Source organism: Accipiter gentilis, chromosome 8, assembly GCF_929443795.1.
Source record: "Accipiter gentilis chromosome 8, bAccGen1.1, whole genome shotgun sequence".
In the NCBI taxonomy this organism is placed as follows: Eukaryota; Metazoa; Chordata; class Aves; order Accipitriformes; family Accipitridae; genus Astur; species Astur gentilis.
In genome coordinates, this window is record NC_064887.1 from 30,588,845 (window position 1) to 30,612,115 (window position 23,271).

Consider the following 23,271-nt stretch of genomic DNA (forward strand, 5'->3'; position numbering starts at 1 on the left):
TTTATTGTAAATGGAAAGCACTGAACTGGAAAGGGATTTCTCTTCCTCTCTTCCTGGAAGATCTGGGGGAAAAAGCTGTCCTCATAGGCAAACAAGAAAGAATTGAAGTTTACTTTTAATTATGCCAAAGGAAAACAGGGAAAAGTACAACTGAATTCCTAAAGGAACCATGTGAGAAAGCACTGCCTAGAAGAAAAAGAAAAAAATGCTTCCTTGAAAACAAAAAACAGCTTCTCCAGAGAATAGTGTGGTGTCTTACACAGTTGTAGACGGTGTTAATCTGTAATCTTCAAAGAGATCTCTGTTTCTTACACAAAATTGGGAGACTTGGGGTTCGTTATTTACAATCAACTAATACATTAACTGACTTTTGTTCTTAGCTACTCACTTCTTTAAGGCCTTTCCAAAACTATCAGGAAATATGGTCCTGCTCTAAGGTACAATTAGGAGGCTTTCAAATAGAAAAAGGAATGGTAGTAACAAGCAAAAAGAATAGTCACTTATTATTCATTCATACACCCACATTAAAGGGACATTACAGCTGTGAAGTCTTTAACGTTATGAAATGCTAAAGTTAAGACTGGCTCACAGGCAAGCAAGAAAGGTTAAATTTAGTTCATGTGTGACAACTCTTACCTGCTTCTCCCACTGCACAAACACATCCTGCAGAACTCCTCACTGAAACTGTACTGTCCACCCTGAAAAACCACCTCTTACACCTATCAGCTGTACATAGGGGCTCACCTTTGGTGTGCAGCTGGGACTCCTGAAGGGCTTTGTCACAGCCGTGTGGGTCAGCAGCGTCTGGGGCCTGACAAGGTCCACATGTGGCTGGAGCAACCCGCATCTCCCACACAGGGTGTGCAAGGAGGGGAACACGCACTGCCAGGAGAGGGGATGTGTGCTGCTAACACATTCAGCCTGGTATGTGTGCATGTGTGCACACACACACACACATGCAGGATTATAATTTCTTGGGATTACAGAAGGGTGGTTAGGAATTTGTAGTGGTACATTATAATGTCGTAAGTGTCTGGCATTGTGGTCTATCTGTTGTACTGCTAACATTGATCCTGATAGTCCACTTACTGCTTGTTAATAACATGTAATAAAAAATAAAAAAAAAAAAGGCAGACATCTTGAATCCTCAGTTGATATAAAACTATGAGAACTGACCAATTTTTCCTTGCTGCAGTCCAGAAAGTGGCCTTTTCACCAGATACTGCATAGGACACTCAGGTCAGAATAAGGATATTCAGGTTTTTTACTTCTCTACCACCACTAGACAAACTTCATTTCTTTCATCCCTGGTTCCTGCAACCCAGCCTATTCTCATTGCTTTTTCTACTTTGACTTTTTTTTTTCATTCTCAGTCCCATTTATTGCTTTTCAAGACTTTAAGCACAGTCCAAACCCAAGCAATCGTACTACTTCTCACAGCTTCTCTTATTTGTCACTCTCTTCCTTCACATGCAGGATCAGCCTCTTTGCCAGGCTGCCTGAAAAAAGGTGTTTAAGAACAATTCTACTTCTTCCTGAGGCAAAAACCTGACACTGATCAAAGTATGCTCATACTGCCCATCTACGCGAGTACATCTGAAGGCTAAGAAAAGCATTAAACAGGAAAGCTGAACCCAACTGACCAAAAGGATAGCCCATGCCATATGACATCATGCTCAGCAATAAAAGCTTGGGGAAAGGAAGATAAAAAGGGAATCATAGAATCATTTAGGTTGGAAAAGACCTTCAAGATCATTGAGTCCAACCATCAACCATGCCCACTAAACCATGTTATGGAATACGTTGTCTACGCGCTTTTTCCTCCAGGGATGGTGACTCAACCACTTCCCTGGGCAGCCTATTCCAATGTCTGACAACCCTCTCAGTAAAAAAATTTTTCCTAATATCTAACCTAAATCTCCCTTGCCGCAACTTGAGGCCATTTCCTCTCATCCTATCTCCAGCCACCTGACAAAAGAGACCAGCACCCACCTCACTACAACCCCCTTCCAGGTAGCTGTAGAGAGCTATAAGGTCTCCCCTCAGCCTCCTCCTCACCAGACTAAACAGCCCCAGCTCCCTCAGCCGTTCCTCACAGGACTTGTGCTCCAGGCCCCTCACCAACTTGGTTGCCCTTCTCTGGACACGCTCCAGCACCAAAATGTCTGTCTTGTAGTGAGGGGCCCAACACTGAACACAGTATTTGAGGTGCGGCCTCACCAGTGCTGAGTACAGGGGAACAATCACCTCCTTTCTCCTACTGGCCACACTATTTCTGATGCAGGCCATGCTATTTGTCTTCCCAAGCAAACACTACATGTGCTGAGGCCCTACTTTTCAGGAAGAGGCTGGACATTTGCCTGCTGATGGGAAGTAGTGAATAAACTCCTCTTTTTGCTTTGTTTGTGCTCGCAGCTTTTGCTTTCCCTATTGAACTGTCATTATCTCAATCCACAAGTCTTCTCGCCTTCCTTCTATTTTCTTCCCATCCCATGGGAGAGGAGAGCGAGAGAAATGTAGGGTGAATGCTTGGCTGGCGGCCAGGGTCAACCCACTACAGGTATAAAGATCACGTGGCACTCTAAGACCCTTGGGGACTTGGCCTAGAAAACCCCCAGGCAGATGAACCCAGCAAGGCTTTGCACTGCACAGACAAATGTACAAAGGTTTTGACATCTCAGAAGAGAGCACACAAGAAGCCAATGAGAAGGATGACAAAGCTTAAAGGGTAGGTAGCATGGAGGGAATGGGGAGAAATGTTAATCTTGACAATGAGAATACCTGGGGAAGTACAGAGCTTTATTCATCCTTGATTCAACACTGCACTTCTGGCTAGCAAGGAAACCTCTGCCTCTGGCTGTCTCATATGTATCTTTAACTGCACTTCTGGATAAAGATGCTTAATTTGAAGTTACAGTGATGTACTAAGGCTTTCCACTGCTATCCCTCCTGATGTAAAAATATTCCCCCCCAAAAGGTAAGTTGGGACAAACAAAATGTTTCATTAGAAATTCTTTTATGGTGTTGTCTTTTGAAAGGACTGTGTCTTATGGTCTATAGCTCATGTTGCCTCCTTTCTGTAGTACCACATGCAAGTCAACAGGGAAGATCTGTCTTAACTCTACTGCCAGCTCGAGAGACCTGCACTAGTTACACCAGAGCGAACAGTGCTGAGAGGAGCTGTTGTCCCAGGAGTTCCTCTGGAGCCTGAGCAAAAGCTCTCTGCAATCAAACCTGAAGTTTGTGAAGAGTACAAGTTAAAACACATAGAGGGTCTTCCAAAGTCTCACAGTCTGTGGAATGACTCTTACAGATTTCTGTGGTCTTTGGACCAGGATCACAAAGTGTTTTGAAAGGGGAAAAAAAAAAGGGGGGGGGGGGGGGGGGGGGGGCACCACAAACCAACATTTCCAGTGCTTTTAGGCTGCAATGGCAGCCTGTTCACAGAAAACACAGGGAAAAAACACACTGAGAATTATTCTGAAATTGCCACTATAACTCTCAGTCCTGAATCCTTCTTGTTTGTCTTGCACTTTTGTTTACTCTGTATGTCTATTTGCAGATTGTATATTAAAATTTATAAACTCAGGTGAATAGGGGGTAAAATAAAAAGAAAAATGGTATGGGAAAAGCATTTGTGAGAATCCCTTGAAAAAAATAGTACTGGTATAAGAGGTGGGGTGATTTTCTTTCTTCTTGCATAAAAATAAAACTGGAGTGAAGAACATCCAGATTTCATAGTAAAAATCCCCATGTACAGCTCTTTGACAGAGATTGTAAATCCTGATCCTGGAGAATTGCTCCGATAATTACAATGAGTAGAAAGACAACATAGTCCTGTTGACTGGGTGTCTCAGCTCACCCAAGGGGTCCACCCAGGAGACAGGACAGAGAAGATGAGGACCAGCATCCTATGGCATCACTACAGCAAGATCAATGGTCCTGGGCTGGCTGTAATGGGACTCCTGGCCCCATGGGCAGGGTGGGGGGTACAAGTAAGGCTGGGCAGGGTCACAGGGTCACAAAGGCCTATTAACTATCTGGGTATGATACCAAGATTGGAAAACCCAGGCAAAGCATCACCATTTCTGTGCTGTACAGATTGTCTTTTGCTGGGGGCAAATGTTTCTCCGCCTTCTTAAAGTAATTGCTATTTGTAGCATCATGAAAGACAGCAAATGAGGGGGAAGAGGTTTTTGTTTCATTTCCTCCTCCACCTCCTGTTGTTGTTTCTAATGTAGCTATATGTGCAACCCATTGAACTGAGGCTCTGAACTCCTGCAGACAGTCCATCAGGCGGCTCACTGTCTATTCATCTCTCTCTAGAATAGACACGAATATGCAAACCATGTCAGGCCTGAGTCTCCACTTCCAACTCTGAGGCGCTCGCATATAGATGCAAGCCAAGTAGAAAGGAGAGGAGGTGGCCCAATATTTTGTCTGAAAGCTTACTCAGAAGCCATGGATTCAGTGAAATCACTAAACACGACTGATTTCAATTTGTTCTTCTATTTTATCCTCTTTGAGGAGGGAAAAAGAAAAAAGAGGAGGCTCACCCCCTCTTTTTTTTATTTTATTTTTAAAAAGCTGGAATCAAAGAGATGTGAGAGAAAGTAGTTCTGAAAAATAAAGCTGGGGCAAAAATGCTACCTTTCCTCTTTGTCCAATGAAGCTGACATTAGAGAACTGTAGTAGAATATGTCCCAGATCTGGGAAACTGTTCAGACTTAAGTAAATTATATATGCAATTCACATCTTAGCAAAGCCACATATTAAAATGAAGTAATAGATGATAAAATGGATTTTGTAGGGTATGACTGTATAAAATTCAGAGAAAATGTAAAATATTGCTTTTAAAAATCATTTTTAAAGTTTTAAGTAGGCTTGCATATTTATGGGTAGCTATTCTTCAGCCCCCATCTTGGCATGTCTTCTACTGGCATCTCTTGCAAATCTTCAACTCTACAAAAAATTCATGTCTCCAGGAGTACACTGCCAGCTATCACGTTTCTTTTCATAGTCACTGTATTAATCAAAGTTCAGGCAGAAACAATTCTGCTGCTTTCATTTATGCCCTTGAGAAATCAGGCTTCTTTGAGGCCCATACTTTCATTAGTTTCCGATAAAACCTCTGCCACCTTTTGTCACCTCAGTTGTGCTTTCCCATCCTGCTTTCTTGAGCCTCTGAGAGACGCAGGAGTCTCTACGGTTTCAAGGTGTAATCCCACCCAGCTCCATTTGGCTGATCAGGCTATGTCAGCCACCTTCCTCACCTGATAAAATGAATGTCACAAGGTCTAAAGTATTTGAAGGAAGCCTTTACCTGCACTTAAGACAAAAAGCCTGAATGCCTCTGTAAACCTGATGCAAAGAGAACTTCGTTAGCAGCTGTTTATATTGTGTAAATCACTTAAACAAATGATGTAAACCTGAAATAGGATTATTCAACTGCCTTCCAGTGAACCACCTTTTCAGTACCATTGAGTACCTCATTTAAATACAGGGGCAACATTGCTCTTCTGAAGCACTGGGAACACCAGAGTACATAACACATGGGGCAGGCCTCAAAAAATCCCAGGCTAGCCCACAGAAGTATGATAATTCAATTAAGTGGCACATTTACCTTTTTGCCACTTGCCTTTCCATGTTCTGAGACTTTGAAACTGGAAATATGACTGCAGCTTACTTAATTTTGCAACTGTGAGAGAGTGAAAGTAATTATTAGGTTGCTCTATGCTCAGATATTTTTAAGGAAAGAATATTATAATGCTTATGCAACCATCATATTCAAAGGTTCTACTTTATCACAATGCCAAGTATCACAAAACTTACAATAAAAGCATGGAAACTGGAAACATTGGGAAGTAAACACAGAAATGGATCCTGAAAGGCCTGAAAACCCAGTGTTCATCTTTCTAGAAAGTCACCTTAAGCAGGGTCTATGTGTACTAGCAGTCCATTTATGGGAAAACAAGATGGATGTGAGGGATGAATAAGCAGAATTTCCTCTTCTGAAGAAAAGCTACTTTTGCTTAAAAGGAAATTAAGATTAACAGAGCAAAACCTCTTTGATCTTTACCCAATTCTTAAGAGTCTTTTCTCTCCTTTTTTTCAGATATATTTGGTATTTATGTTTCTTATATTAATAAGGTCTTCACAGCAGGTCCTGTCTACCTATAGTTGTACGATAGCTAGCACAGCAGGGTCACCTGAGTTCATAAATAGGGTTTATAAGAGCAGTGGGAATACACCTAAATAAGCATTTCTAATTGATTTTATTTCAGCAATGCCCCAGCAGCAATCACCGTGCAAAGCTCATATAACCAATGGGAACATTTTCAGTGACACTTAAGAAGATACCATAGGAAAAAATAACCACGCATGCACCAGTTACAGTGGTATCAAGAAAAATGAGGTGTAAGCTCAAAGGCCCAGTCAACCCATTAAAAGCTGAGACCTGAACTCAGGTCTCCCATACCCTCAGCAAATGCCCTTATCATCATGCTTCTGCTGTGTTGGTAAGGCTGCCAGACATTTCAGCTGATGCTCTCCTACTTTAAAGAACTAATACACTAATCAGACCTGAAAGAATATGGTGAAGCAGTTTCTGGTTTTCATCAGCTGGAAGCAAGACTGGGCGAGCTCCTAGTGAGTGCACTAATGATCACTGCAGTGATGATCACAGCACCAAAGGTACAAGGGCCATTTCTAGACTGACACTACTACTGAATATCTATGCAAGTCCAGCCTAGAATACACGATAACTCTGTACCAAAAGCAGAAGCCTGAAACATCTATAAGTCCAGTAATCAGGATAGAATTAGTATTAGCTTCCATTCAATCCAAATATAAGCATTTTAAAATAACGTAAGGAACAACAGTATCCAAGTATTTGGCAACACTGCGACAGCATAGCCAGGCACAATGCGCAAGGACTTTACATAAGTGTCTGAGAAATGTGACAACCAAACTGTGAATATGCAGGGCATCCTGCTCAATAGACAATGATGACTGTCAAAACCAAAACCCAAGAAAAGTAGCATGGGCAGCAGATGAAACCACTCTTCTGGGAGGGGGCAAGCAGCATAAAATCATCAGCATTTATTTCCACAGAGGAGACAGAAAACAAGCCCACTTCAGTCTTGATTTCTCTCTTCAAAGAGCTCTCCAACTTGTCTTTGGCTACTAAGACCACCAAGGACCATAGCCATATCTGCTACGTGGAATCAGCTCTGATATTTTATACCCTTAGATAATTTAGAATACAAGCATTAAAGATCAACAGTTCTGTATATGTAGTGACAATGTTAAATAATGTCTAGGATCTAACCATTGTCATAAAGTAATGAATTCACAAGTGAATGAATTTAGCATAATTTTGTTTTAAAGTTTAAAACTGGCCTGATTTATTGGTCTTCTAAACACTACCATCAAAGCAATCTCTGCATCTCTGATACACATACATACATATATATCTTCATATATTCAGCTGCAATTAATTTAATAGCACAGATTGTTGTTTATAACTCATTGACCAACTGACATTAAACACAGGTTTACTCTGTAAGCTCCAGTGAATGTGTTATATGACTTGGGCATTCAATAGCTGCTACTCTAAGACTTAAGATCCAAATCAGTTAATTTCTGCAAGATGTAGATGGAGCCCTCAGAATCACTGAACTAAACAAGCAGGTTACAAACAAGGCCACTTGGACAGTCTCACTTCTGCCAATTACAGTGTTTTGTGACAGAGGGGTTTTTCATGAAGACTGCAGGGAGGAAAATGGTTATTTCAGTTCAAAGAGCAAGCAGAAACATTCAAGTTAAGTATTTCTGAGCCTGAAGTAGAGACACAATAAATGTACCCAAGCAAGGCAACTTTCTCATTGCTCTTTGAAAGGGGAAAATTAGGTCTGAAAAAGTGAGCTGCATGCTGAACAAATAGGAGAAAATTGGATGCTCTTTTTAGAGACATACAGAATAGTCCTCAAATACTGCATGTTAAGTGGCAGCAGTAATATAAGTTTTTCAGAATAACAAGCATCACTTGCAAAACTTAAACTAGATTATGACCAACCCCCGCATGGAAATATAAGGGAACATACAGGTTCAGAGGACTTACACTTCCATACAGGAACTTTAAAGTCTTCATTGCAGAGCACAAGTCCCTTTCATTTCCTGACATACTGTAAGCCAGGAGTCTGAAAAATAATTTGGTAAAAGATGAAAATCTGTCTGTTACTGTGCCTGAAATTCTACCAGTCTGTTGCTTGCAAGTGAGGCAGGCCAGGTAACCCACTGTCCTGGGTTCAGCTGGGATAGAGTTAATTTTTACAGGAACCTGGGAGGTGGGGGCATAGCCGGGGCAGCTGACCTGAACTAGCCAAGGAGCTATTCCATACCATGTGACATCCTGCCCAGTATATAAATGGGGAGCGGGCCGGGGGGTGGGCTCTGTTTTCGGTGGGGGAAGTGGCGGAGCGTCGGGTCCCGGGTGGTGAGCAGTTGCACTGTGCATCACTCTTTTTGTATACCTTTTTTCATTAGTGCCGTTGTTGTTGTTGTAATCTCTTTTGTGTTTGTCCCAGTAAACTGCCTTTATCTCAACCCTCGAGGTTCCAGTTTCTTTTCCTTTTCTCTCCTCCGTCTCCTCCCCATCCCACCGGAGGGGGGCGGAGGAGTGAGCGAGCGGCTGCGGGGTCCTTTGTTACCGGCCGGGCTGAAACCACGACAGTCCTTTTTGGCGCCCAACGTGGGGCAGAAGGGTTGAGATAACGACAGATCTGGCCAGAGCGTGTTGAAACAAATTTGCCAAACGCATTTCTTAGATATATAGATGTTAGTCACAATGTTGTTTCATTTGTTTACATGGTGGCGTTTTGTAAGCTCTTATATGCTCTATGTATTGCCTGTAGTTGCGTATCTCATCTCTGGGAGAGTGATTGGGATTATCATTTTGCTGTACTGGGCAATGTCGACTTATGAAATGATTACATCACTGGTCATGAGGTTAAGCTGGTATCTGTATGAGGCAGTGATATCATTTCCATACTTTGGGCGCCTTCTGTCGGATTTTATTGGTAATTACACCCAATCCATGGGGAAATTAGGGGGGGATACCTCCCCCCGTCCGTTCACCTCCCTCTTCTCCTTCCGACTAATTACAACAGCTTTTGAGAATTTTGAATATCCTTGGGATGCGCAAGCCAGTGTGCTGTTAGTGCTATGCCTCCTGAATATGTTTCAGGTCTTGTTTAGGGCTACAAAAACGCTCTTTAAGAGTACCACTCAGAGATCTCCCCCAAAGCTGGAGACTCATGGGTGGCACGGCATGTGGGAGCATATGGGCAAGTATCTAGAGAACTTCTCACCGCCAGTGACTTGGAAGTTCACTCCCGAACAACTACAGAACCCTTATGAAGTGACAGAATATTTGAAAGAAAAATGCTGTGGCTATTCCAAAGACATACAACTCGCTGCACTGTGCTGGGCTCTGGCCAATATCTACCAAACACTGCTTGATATTATGCAGCACCCTCGGGGGGAAAAGGGGGAAAAGATGGAAAACAGGACAACATGTACCGTGGCTACCCAAACCCTGACAACAGACACCGTGGCTGCCCCTACCCCGACAACAAGCACCGTGGCTGCCCCTACCACGACAACAGGTACCATGACTACCCCTACCCCGGTGACAGACACTGCAGCTGAACCAGAGAACCAGCCTGTGCCAGTATCAGTCGCCCCTGTACAGAAAAAGAAACACACAAAGAAATCAGTTCGCTTAGCGAGAGATGAAGATGAACCAGGGTCATCGCGAGAACAGGAGGTAGAGGCAGAACCTGAAATAATTACCCGATCTCTATCCATGAGTGAGTTGCGTGACATGCGAAAAGATTTTAGCCGCCACCCAGGTGAGCACATTGTTACCTGGCTGCTCCGATGCTGGGATAGCGGGGCTAGTAGTGTGGAATTAGAGGGTAAGGAAGCCAAGCAGCTGGGATCTCTGTCTAGGGAAGGGGGCATCGACAAGGCGATTGGGAGAAAAACACAAGTCCTCAGCCTCTGGAGGCGACTTTTGTTAGGTGTAAAGGAAAGATACCCCTTCAGGGATGAAGTTACATGTCACCAAGGCAAGTGGACCACCATGGAGAGAGGTATTCAGTACCTGAGAGAATTAGCCGTGCTGGAGGTGATTTACAATGATCCAGAAAATGCGCAGTCACCCACAGATCCAGATGAAGTCCAATGCACACAACCCATGTGGCGGAAGTTTCTACGAAGTGCACCACCAACCTATGCCAACTCATTGGCAGTAATGTCCTGGAGAGAAGGCTATGGACAAACGGTGGATGAATTGGCTGTCCAACTCCGGCAATACGAAGGGAGTCTCTCTTCCTCCCTACGGGCCTGTGTCTCAGCTGTGGAGGAGTTGTCCCGAGAGTTCCAGCAATTCAAAGTGGATCTGTCCTCCTCCTCACCTGTACAGGCCCGCATCGCAGTTATTGGGAGTAAGCGTTCCTCTGCCCAAGAGAGAGGAGAGAGAAAGTACACTCGACGGGCTAACCTGTGGTTTTACCTGCGTGACCATGGAGAGGACATGAGGAAGTGGGATGGAAAACCCACTTCAGTCTTGGATGCACGGGTACAGGAGTTGCGAGAAAAAGCAACCAGAAAAGAGAATTCTTGGAAAACTGCTGCTCCAGTTTCCCGTGAGCAGTCCCCCAGACGCAGTAGATGGGCTGATCTCATTTCTGATCCCCTTGAAGGGACTTCCGATTTACGTGTGCAGAAAGTGAGTAACGGATGTTCTATCCAGGATTAGAGGGGCCCTGCCTCCAGCCAGGTGGAGGAGAGGGACAACCGAGTCTACTGGACAGTGTGGATTCGATGGCCTGGCACATCAGACCCACAGGAATATAAGGCTCTAGTGGACACTGGTGCACAATGTACCCTAATGCCATCTAGTTATAAAGGGGCAGAACCCATCTGTATCTCTGGTGTGACAGGGGGATCCCAAGAGCTAACCGTATTGGAAGCTGAAATGAGTCTAACCGGGAATGAGTGGCATAAACACCCCATTGCGACTGGCCCAGAGGCCCCGTGCATCCTTGGTATAGATTATCTCAGGAGGGGGTATTTCAAGGACCCAAAAGGGTACCGTTGGGCCTTTGGTATAGCTGCATTGGAGACGGAGGAGATTGAACAGCTGTCTACCCTGCCGGGTCTCTCCCAAGACCCTTCGGTTGTGGGGTTGCTGAAGGTTGAAGAACAACAGGTGCCAATTGCTACCACGACGGTGCACCGGCGACAATATCGCACCAACCGAGACTCCCTGATCCCAATCCATAAGCTGATTTGCCAACTGGAGAGCCAAGGAGTGATCAGCAAGACTCACTCACCCTTTAATAGTCCCATATGGCCCGTGCAGAAATCCAATGGGGAATGGCGACTAACAGTAGATTATCGTGGGCTGAATGAAGTCACGCCACCGCTAAGCGCTGCTGTGCCAGATATGTTAGAGCTTCAATATGAACTGGAATCAAAGGCAGCTAAGTGGTATGCCACAATTGACATTGCTAATGCATTTTTCTCCATTCCCTTGGCAGCGGAGTGCAGGCCTCAGTTTGCTTTCACTTGGAGGGGCGTCCAGTACACCTGGAATCGACTGCCCCAGGGGTGGAAACACAGCCCCACCATTTGTCATGGACTGATCCAGGCTGCACTAGAAAAAGGTGAAGCTCCAGAGCACCTGCAATATATTGATGACATCATCGTATGGGGCAACACGGCAGAAGAAGTTTTTGAGAAAGGGAAGAAAATAATCCAAATCCTTTTGAAGGCTGGTTTTGCCATAAAAGAAAGTAAGGTCAAGGGACCTGCGCAGGAGATCCAGTTCTTAGGAGTAAAATGGCAAGATGGGCGTCGTCAGATCCCTGTGGACGTCATCAACAAAATAGCAGCTATGTCCTCACCGACTAATAAAAAGGAAACACAGGCTTTCTTAGGTGTTGTGGGTTTTTGGAGAATGCATATTCCAAATTACAGTCAAATTGTAAGCCCTCTCTACCAAGTTACTCGGAAGAAGAACGATTTTAAATGGGGGCCTGAGCAACGACAAGCCTTTGAACAGATTAAGCAGGAGATTGTTCACGCAGTAGCTCTTGGGCCAGTCCGGACAGGACAAGATATTAAAAATATGCTCTACACTGCAGCTGGGGAGAATGGCCCTACCTGGAGCCTTTGGCAGAAAGCACCTGGGGAGACCCGTGGCCGACCTCTGGGGTTTTGGAGTCGGGGATATCGAGGATCCGAGGCTCGCTATACTCCAACTGAAAAAGAGATCTTGGCAGCATATGAAGGAGTTCGAGCCGCCTCAGAAGTGGTTGGTACTGAAACACAGCTCTTCTTAGCACCTCGACTGCCAGTGCTGGGCTGGATGTTCAAAGGGAAAGTTTCCTCTACGCATCACGCGACTGACGCCACGTGGAGTAAGTGGATCGCACTGATCACACAGCGAGCTCGCATAGGAAACCCCGGTCGCCCAGGAATGTTAGAAGTGATTACGGACTGGCCAGAAGGCAAAGATTTTGGAATGTCGCCAGAGAAAGAGGTGACACGGGCCGAAGAAGCCCCGCTGTATAATAAACTGCCAGAAAATGAGAGGCAATATGCCCTGTTCACTGATGGGTCCTGTCGCATTGTGGGAAAACATCGAAGGTGGAAGGCTGCTGTATGGAGTCCTACACGACTAGTCGCAGAAACTGCTGAAGGAGAAGGTGAATCGAGTCAGTTTGCAGAGGTGAAAGCCATCCAGCTAGCGTTAGACATTGCTGAAAGAGAAAAGTGGCCAGTGCTCTATCTCTATACTGACTCGTGGATGGTGGCAAATGCCCTATGGGGGTGGCTACAGCAATGGAAGAAGGGCAACTGGCAGCGCAGAGGTAAACCCATCTGGGCTGCCGCACTGTGGCAAGATATCGCTGTTCGGATAGAGAAGCTAGTGGTAAAAGTACGTCACGTAGATGCTCATGTACCCAAGAGTCGAGCCACTGAAGAACATCAAAACAACCACCAGGCAGATCAGGCCGCCAAGATTGAAGTGTCTCAGGTGGACCTGGACTGGCAACGTAGAGGTGAGCTATTTATGGCTCAGTGGGCCCACGATACCTCAGGCCATCAGGGAAGAGATGCAACATATAGATGGGCTCGAGATCGAGGGGTGGACTTGACCATGGACACTATCTCACAGGTCATCCATGAATGTGAAACATGTGCTGCAATTAAGCAAGCCAAGCGGCAAAAACCCCTGTCGCATGGAGGACGATGGCTGAAATATAAACAGTGGGAGGCCTGGCAGATTGACTATATCACACTCCCACGAACACGCCAAGGCAAGTGCCATGTGCTTACAATGGTGGAAGCAACCACTGGGTGGCTGGAAACATACCCTGTGTCCCATGCCACTGCCCAGAACACTATCCTGGGCCTTGAAGAGAAAATTTTATGGCAACACGGCACCCCAGAAAGAATCGAGTCGGACAACGGGACTCACTTCCGAAACAACCTCGTAGACACCTGGGCCAAAGAACATGGCATTGAGTGGGTGTATCACATCCCTTATCACGCACCAGCCTCCGGAAAAATTGAACGGTACAATGGACTGCTGAAAACTACATTGAGAGCGATGGGGGGTGGAACTTTCAAGCATTGGGATACACATTTAACAAAAGCCACCTGGTTAGTTAATACTAGAGGATCCGCCAATCGGGCTGGCCCCGCCCAACCAAGAGATCCACATACTGTAGAAGGGGATAAAGTCCCTGTAGTGCGCATGAGGAGTATATTAGGAAAGACAGTCTGGGTTAGTCCTCCCTCAAGCAGAAGCAAACCCATTCAAGGGGTTGTTTTTGCTCAAGGACCTGGGTACACCTGGTGGGTGATGCAGAAGGATGGGGAGGTTCGATGTGTACCTCAGGGAGATTTGATTTTGGGAGAGAATAGCCAGTGAATTGGGCTGTATGATATTTAACTGCTAAATAACCTGCCAATGCATGTCATTGTATCTATAGTGTCTATATGCCATATCAAGGGTATTATTGTGAGAATTATCCAAATGACTACAGGATGGACTTTTGAAACTGAGCCAAGTACAACAGCAATAGAACTTGAACTGGCACCCACCAATTTCCTCAAGATCAACATCTTCGACCTGCAGACCAGGGGCATGAGTTGCACCAAATGTACTAGCCACAAGTTCCAGAGGCAGCGTACAACAACCCAACATCTCACACCATCTCTCTCTTATCCTGAAGAACTGTTACAACAGATAGAGCCCCAAAATTGATGGACACATTAGAGGGATAGCCCATAGGCTAAAGGAACACCGTGTGTGTGTGTGCGAGGTCAGGGGGTGGAGTCCATATACTTATATATAAGACAAGGAAAGTTGTAGTGGTTGATTGGAAAAAAATAAAAAAAAGTAAGATCTGGGCATGATGTAGATGGTATAGAATAAGGGGTGGATAATGTCCTGGGTTCAGCTGGGATAGAGTTAATTTTTACAGGAACCTGGGAGGTGGGGGCATAGCCGGGGCAGCTGACCTGAACTAGCCAAGGAGCTATTCCATACCATGTGACATCCTGCCCAGTATATAAATGGGGAGCGGGCCGGGGGGTGGGCTCTGTTTTCGGTGGGGGAAGTGGCGGAGCGTCGGGTCCCGGGTGGTGAGCAGTTGCACTGTGCATCACTCTTTTTGTATACCTTTTTTCATTAGTGCCGTTGTTGTTGTTGTAATCTCTTTTGTGTTTGTCCCAGTAAACTGCCTTTATCTCAACCCTCGAGGTTCCAGTTTCTTTTCCTTTTCTCTCCTCCGTCTCCTCCCCATCCCACCGGAGGGGGGCGGAGGAGTGAGCGAGCGGCTGCGGGGTCCTTTGTTACCGGCCGGGCTGAAACCACGACACCCACTTAAAAAATAATGCAGCTCATGCCCAACAAGAAATCCTGAAGCAAAATTAAAGTGGATAATTTGATGAGAAATCCACCTCAAAGACTTATCTGCAATGCAACACTTACTGATACATCTCCTAAAGTGTCTCAAGGTTTTAGAGCCAATTTTTTTATTATTATTATTTTTTCTTCAATTAAAATGTCCTATCACTTTTGTCCAGGACCTGATTTTGGCCACCTAGAACTGCAGCTTGGATGATCATTGGATTGGTTGCATGTTACCAGTGAAAGGCTAAACCTCCATGCTGCACTTGTGCTCTCTCACTCTTGTCCAGGACCTGATTTTGACCACTACTACCAGACTTGCAGACCATTTGCTTGTGTATTTGTCACAGGTATATTGCAGCGAGACCAAAATGTGCAACTCATTTCTACTTCTAATGTATGTGATAATAACATAGTCTAAGTTATTTTCACAGTTCATCATCAGTTTAAATGATAGATCAGCTATCAACTAGATCAGACAGCACTTCTTTAAGTAAAAGCAACTGGCATGGTACCTGTTGTTCCTCTGGAGTGTATCATATATGAACGTCCAGCAAGGAAGCTACAGAGGTACTTCTAGCTTCCTCCAAGTAATAATCATTTTCAGAATGCACGGCGAAACTCTGCATCAAAATATGTATGAATATTCAAATGAACACAAGCTATAAGAAAAACACAACTGTCTCAGCTTTGACAAAAAGCTGTAGAAACTATAGGTGACCAAATTCATCCCACCCTATGAATGAGGATCACAGCTGATCTGGGCTGCCTGTGGTTATAAATCAGCTCAAAATAAACTGGGACATTAAACACTGTATGATTTCTTCACAGTAAATCAGAATAGCTATATATTATGTATTGAGTAAATAAGCATCTGTGACTTTCAGGCTCATTTTCATGCAAGCATGTTTTTAAAAGTTATTCATAAAACCTTTAGATATGATACATACTTACATCTCTCAAAAGTTGTTCAGGAATTTTTATTATACTCCTTGAGGCAAATTAAATACATCCTTGTGCTTAAACTTTAAAAAAAAAAAAAAAAAAAAAAAGAACACCACATTGGGCAGAATCCTACCTCCATAAGCAGTTCTACAAGGAGTCTGCAAAGATGCATCACTAGACTAGCCCTTATATACACTGGCACCAGCACCCATCCCATGAACCATGCCATGGGACACCTCAGCCCGGCCTTGGGCCATCCCCCAGCCCAGCTCTGCTGCCCAAAGGTGGCCCGGAGCACTCCCATAGCAGAATGGCTACAAGACAATGCTGTGGCTGTTCTTTATCTCATCACCAAGGGAAATTTCACTCCCTTGCAGGGAGCCCTCCTGTCTCTGGCATTCCTGCTTCCAGCCAGTTTAATCCATTCTTGCAGATGGGCCTTCTTGCCCTCCCTGCCAGATCATTCCTCTGTCACAAATCACCACTGCTGAACAGTTAACGATTTTAATTTCCCCTTCAATTTTAAAGCACATCCCTTCCCAAAGTTACTATGAGTTAGACCACTGAAAGCTCCTGTAAATCTTTTTGTTTTACAGATATACAAGAACTGTTCAAGCATTTGCTTAGAGTTTTATAGAAAGCTTGGTAGAATCTGGCCTTTAAAAAACCCAAACACATAAGACTTGAGCCATGTCCAGAGAATTAGGCAATTTCACTTTTTCTGCAAAGGGCAATGAATTATATATGCCTGTCCTTTCTTCTAAGCATTTAATTCCACATTCATGACACTTGGCACAACCAGCTGGTATCCTACTCCTCTTTCTTCTTTGCTAAAAAACTCTACCTTCCTTTTTTAGTCACTAGCCATGAGTAGTTCCTAAATGCCAACTGATGGTGTATTGGCCAAACATGTTATTAAAAATCATCACTTACAATCCTAGCAAAAATTTTAATGAGGCTGAGAATGGCCACTGAACATGCAGAAAAAGCAGGTGATACCACGGAGGAACACTGGCAATATTATGCAGTACACATTAGTAGAAACTTAAAAGATGGAAAATAGGAGGGAAATGTCTTTCATCAGCCACCACGAAATCACAGACAACAGGAGGCTTCACGTCAAAATACACTTCTTTTGCCAGTCTTCACCTTCTCTTTAGTCAACTTGCAAGCTTAATGAAACCCTTTCCGAAGTAGAAAAGTCTGAGGTAGGTCTTTTTTAAAGAGAAATATCTCCTCTTCTTCTGTGTCCCTGCAGACCATTCAACTTTCCAGGTTGGCAGTGATCTGAGGCTGTGAGCACCTTAGTGATAAATGGGTAATATTTGCTGGCCTGTTAGTGCAAGAGTGACTGCAGAACTCAGATCTTACCAGCTTTCTATTATTCTTTCAGTTCATTTTAAAGATTCCAAATGCCTACATATTTACGCTGACAATTTGAAGTCTGGCAGGAAGGTGGGACATGAATATCACTTCTGATTTGGGAAAAGTACAAATTTCTAAATGCTTCTATTTCTCATTTATTTTTTCTTTCTCAGCACAGCTTGTCCTTGGCTTGCTGCCCAATATACCTACTGCAAAACCACCACGCCACTCACTCATCTCACCATACCGCTCAGAAGTACTTTCAATTCAATCCAAACAATTTAAACAAATGAAAAAAAGAGCTGGTTCTACTCTTACACTGCTGGGTAAAAAAAACCAAACCAAAACAAAAAAAAACCTGTAAGATGTGTTAGTGTGCAACAACTGAGGACTGTAATACATGCAGACAGAGGGAGAGAATTAAACTTGCAGAGAAAACATTCACTAACTCACCTTGGAGCCATAAATACATTCTTTCCAGGCAATTTTGAGGGCTGTAACATATAGTTAGAGCAAAAAGAGAGAGTATTTCTTATGAGGAAAAAAAGATAAAACTAAATTGATATTTTGTTCTTAGTGCATCTACTTTATCTTACTAGACACATTAGCATATGTACTTTAAACCAAACCAACTTTATATTTTATAAAGACACGCTTACCAATTAAAAGGGTGAACAACAGTATTTGATTTTATAAACATTAAGCAGGTTACAGAGTAACACCATTATTTTTTTCTCTCCAGGATTTAATAGTAATATAACACATTTATGCTATCATTGACTGCAGTAAGAGTTTTAATTGAAAAAATTTAGAAAGCTCCAGAAGTACTCAGCAACTTTTCATAGAAGATCTCCTGCAAACATTTTAGGAGAAATCCTTCTCCTATTTATGCCCATGCAGCCTACTGCATTGCTGGTGATTTACAAGTGTTATTAAAAGGAAAAATCATCTTCTAAGGCAGATCTCAGCACACATGCTTTCCAATACAACCCATGGGGACAGGATCATATTAAGAAAGGACAGTTCCTCATTCCCAGTCCCTGCACTGTGCCTTCACCTTTCTGCCTATGTCTAAATTGGCCTATATGTAGCTGGTGATGAGGACTCAAGGTTCACAACAGATGCATTTCAGGGAGTTTTATCTTGGACCAGCTTTGCTCTAGTCTTGCAGACCAAATACCCATTAAGCACCGGAATATTTCAGTGTCTCTTCCAGTTTAGTTTAATCCAAAAGGAACAAAGTTCATCACTCAATGATGCACACCAAAGCACAATATGATAAAAAAAAATTTAAAAATAGGGGTTTCCTTTCCAAAGTGATTATAAATAAGACACTTGAAAGTGTATTTTTTCCTGGTTGTATCTTTTACCTAAGAATGGCAGAATTGGTTCATCTCATGAAAGGTACAAACTGCTGAAATGCTGTGAATTGAAGAGAAGTCTTGGCGGAAGCTGAATTTTGAAGTGACTCTGGTCAGGATCTTTTTAGGGTCTGTTGCGAACTTACATTAACTGATATTCTATGCTTGACTTCAGAGCAATACCAGTTACACTAGCTAAAGGATTCGGTCTTTAAATGCTTATCAATATTTCACCTCACTCTGCCTACTGTATTTATAGGCAGAGGTGTAACTACAGGTGCTTGTGAGGCAAACTATAAACTGGGCAAATTTCTGTTCCCATTCATGCCTTCCTTGCAAAACACTGGTATACATGTTTGTTTCTGTTACAAAGTGGTTTTCACAGGCTGGACCCCCCCGAGCTTTGATTACGATAACAAAAAAATCATTCCAACTGTTCAGAGTAGAAGAAGCATCTGCTCCAGTGATGAGTAATCACTGGATCAGTTCACTAGAAGTATGTCTGATCAGGTAATAAGGAGGTTAACAGCCAAGATTACGATAAATGCCCAGTCATTTCCTCTAAGCTTAATGTTGAATTGTACACGTGCACACAGAGACACAGAACTTTGCTTACTTAAACTGCAATTGGTAATGTTTAGTCATTCAGACAGAAATGAGGCCATTGATTAAAAGAATATATAGATTCTAATACAGCACCTTCATACCACAGGTAGGCTGAAGTAAAAGGCAAATAAAGTCTTTATTCAGATGGCAGTTCTGGTGGGTTGGCCTTGGCCCACTGCCAGAAGCTCCCCCCTCCCCTCCGCCCCCAGCTGCTGTCTCATTCCGCCGCCACAATAGGGCAGGAGGAGAAAGTAAAATGAAAAAGCTCGTGGGTTGAGGTAAAGACGGGGAGTTTACTTACCAGTTACTGTCACAGGCAGAACAGACTCTACTTGGGAAAAATTAATTTATGGCCAATTAAAATAGGTTTGGACAGTAAGAAACAAAGAGGAATTAAAACACTGCCTTCCCCCCACCCCCCTTCTCCCCAGGCTCAACTTAATTCCTTCATTCCCAGCTCCTCTACCTCCTCCACCCCAGCGGCGCCGGGCGGGGGAGCGGTGCCGGGAATGGCGGTTGTGGTCAGTCGGTAACAGCTCGCTCCTCTCTGCAGCTCCTTCCTCCCCACATTTTTCCTCTGCTCCAGTGCGAGTCCTCCGCAGGCGGCAGTCAGGAACACCTGCTTTACTGTGGTGTCCCCACGGGCTGCAGGGGAACCCTGGCCCCGGCGGCCAGCCACCACCTTCTCTCACCTGGGTATCATAGGGCCGTTCCTCACACTTTTTCCCTCATTGCTGTGTGGCGTTTTGCCCTTTCTTAAATATGTTTTCTCAGAGGTGTCAGCAGGCTCAGCTGTGGCTGTCCTGGGGCCATTGTGGAGCCAGCTGGGACTGGCTGGGACCGGCTGTGGCCGGCACAGGGCAGCCCCTGGGCTCCTCTCACAGAGACCCCCTTGCAGCCCCCCCCATCTCCCGCCAGCCCCTTGCCAAATACACCCGATATCCAGTCTTTTAGAAAATTGTCATTACCAAAATATATTGAATCAGTAAAAAACCTCGTAAGGGGTGTACTGATTGTGAAAAATTAAAATTAATTGCTGCAGTTGAGCAGCCAGTGATCTGAATTGCAAAAGCACGGGCTACCTCCATTTAGTCCAGGGCTATGGCTGACAGGGAGAAAGGCAGGATCCACAGCAAGTACCATCACAGCTCGTGTTCGATTCTTGATTGCTTTTTCTGCTGCAGACTTCCCTCATCAACCTAAGCAAGGTGGTTTCACTCCCTCAGTTCCTTACACTTAAAGTAAGAATAAGGGGTGGAGGAGGGTAGGATATATATAAGATGGTGCTAACCCATATAGTGGGGGGTGATGTCTCGCTTTACGTCAGAAATGTTTATCTCACCTACATGAGTTCACTGGTCAGTACACACACGGGAAATATACCCAAGTACTGTACTTCATGTCTGTTTTTAAAAACCTGGGCCTCAGTACTTGCTTCTTGCCCTGTCTGAGATGAAACCAACTGTTTTCAGAACCCAGAAGTAATGCCATGAAAAACAAGAAAACAAATTAGGGAGCACAGTTGGCTATACAGATGAAAATCTGCAGTATATTTGCCAGCTATAATTGACTGTGCTCAGTCATCTAAGAGCAAGATAGAGAGTTGCCTAAAGGTTGTCAAGAACTTGATGGATTTTTTCCTGCACTAATAAAGAAAGGATGGCTGCTATGCTCAGATATTATTAGAGAACTCTGGTTTTAAAATTGAGTGCAGAGATATTTTGGCTCCCCAAAAAAGTTAATTGGGCTGCCTGCCATTTGTTGGGGAGTTTAATGGAGGTTACCTTAAATAACAAGGCTTTTTGTAGCGGTAGTGCCTGGATTTTTCTGAAAATGGAAGAGTCTCAGAGCCTCTGGAACCCATTAGGTGATCCAAAAATCAAGTACCCTAATGTTGTTAGTCCCTTTTGGCCAAATGAAAGAACTGTCATGAAATTTAATCTCAGACATGCAAAACCACTGTGATACTAGCAAGAAAGTCACATAAATAATAATAAAAACCCCATATAGATAAAGATATAAAGTCATATAAATAACAAATCATAACAATAAAAGTCAGATCTTTTAATACCCTGATCTGTTTTCAGTCTCCTGGACAAATGGTTCCCAAATTGCAGTCTGCTAGAAATCTGCATAGTAAGTAGGCACTAGGAAGCTCATAGCATCATATTACATACAGCACTATTTTCATGATCTTCCTAAGACTTCCAGTGACATGCTTCATAATAAAGTTAAGTGCTGAAATGGAAACAGTTGAAACACACTGACAAGCTGAAGAATTTAGGAAGCATTGCACTGAAGAACAGTGGTGCCTTCCTTTTGAAAGGCAGCCTCGCATCTCTGATGGGTGGACTGGGTATGATGTAGTAACTTTTCAGTTTGAAATTCTAGCTGCTGCTCCTTTTCAGAAAGTTCTAACATTCATTAGGGGACAATGTGCTCATCTGAGATACTTCATGAAGCTAAGATATATGATTCAAAAGCTCTACATTATCCAATAATATGGTCCTGAAATGAAGATGTTAAAAAAAGAGAAAAATGTTCATTTTATAGTTTCCCCGACTTGCAAATTAGTCTGATATTCATTCCCATTTATATCATATATATGCAGAGACCTGTGTACTCTGATGTTTCATGTCCCATTTTGGATCAGTTTTATAATGAGAATAAAGGGAGAAAGTCTGTAACTGTGGGGCCGATTTTCAAGGCATTTTGGGGACATAAGAGCCTACATGTCATTAATCTTTAACAGACTTGGGCACCTGCCCATCTGTTGTGCCTTAGAAAGCCTTTCCATATATATTGTGTAATTACTTTGGAAGAACAGTTTTTCTTCCTCTTTCTTCATTTCTTTAGCAGGGTCATTCGTTACTTTATGCTGCTGCCAGGTGTGTGGGAAGACACAACAAAATTACACATCTATCCATGACTTGTTGACATGCCTTCTAGGGCATTTCCACTACCCTAGTAGGACCTTTTAATAATGATATCTTGCATTTAGTTGTGCATTACTGGAAATTTGTCATCACGCTAACTATATATTATTTGTAGTCCTTATGCTCATTTGCTAGATATCATTTGTAGTCCTTATGCTCATTTGCTAGACAGCTAAATTGCCTAAGCACTGAAGATTCAAAATGCAGTGACCTGAAATATTAACAGGTTACATCACCTCATTAAGCAAAAGAAAATGCTGTCTTATTCAAATCTTGCATATAGGCTGACAATGCATTTTTCCAAGAAATCCTTCATGCTTACTGAATCAGAAATGTTTTCTTTAGCTTAAGAACATGCTAGAAGTCCTGTTTTACAGTTAAAAACAATTTTTCATGCAGCAAAATAAAGAAACTTTCTGGGAGGTGAAATTATCTTCCCTGTTTCTCCCTTGTTTTCCCAAAAGGCACAGAAGTCTGGCCATTGCTCTTTCAGTAACAACATGATCCCAAAGGTGAGGAGCATCAGGCAGGACCTGCTGAGATACTTTGGCATTTGCTCCCATACTCCAGCTCTTTCACCTCCATAGCTTTCCTGTCCATAACATGTTTTGAACTCATGACCAGATCAGGATGAAGGAGTTCACCTGCTTTAATGTAGTGACTGTGACCATTGTAGGTGTGAAACCATGAGGACTCGGGACAGTACTGCTGTGAGCTACACAGCCCAGCATTTTGCTGAACTATAATCCTTCATTGGTAGGCTCTACCTGATTAGGCTGGCTCAAAGTTAGCTTGGGTACAGCCATCTGAGCTACCATCACTATGCTGTAGACATCCTCACAAAAAGACTGCCTGCTCTTTCCGGCCTCTGCTCTCTCTGTCTCTGTCTCTGTCTCTGAAGACTACTGAAGGCATTAAAAAGTCCAAGATTGTCCCTTTTTCTACTTTCTTGTCATGACACTCTGCCTGCCTTTCTACTTCCAGAGGAGCAAATCTTCCAGTGACGGTCACTGCAGAAGCTTCACAATTAATGAGGCATGCTGGTGATAAGTGGGTTTTTCCT

At 43.6% G+C, this 23,271-nt stretch overlaps 1 long non-coding RNA gene across 7 annotated transcripts in view; it reads right to left on the reverse strand.

Annotated features, from left to right (window-relative positions):
- LOC126042069 (uncharacterized) overlaps positions 1 to 23,271 on the reverse strand; it is a 92,658-nt gene that overhangs the window by 41,908 nt on the left and 27,479 nt on the right. For 5 of the 7 annotated variants that reach the window (XR_007507058.1, XR_007507057.1, XR_007507056.1 and 2 more), the window contains exon 2: positions 8,123 to 8,201. This is a non-coding gene — a long non-coding RNA (uncharacterized LOC126042069). Of the gene's footprint in view, positions 1 to 8,122; positions 8,202 to 19,573; positions 19,759 to 23,271 lie in introns of those variants that run through there. The other 2 variants (XR_007507055.1, XR_007507052.1) reach the window with 1 other exon arrangement.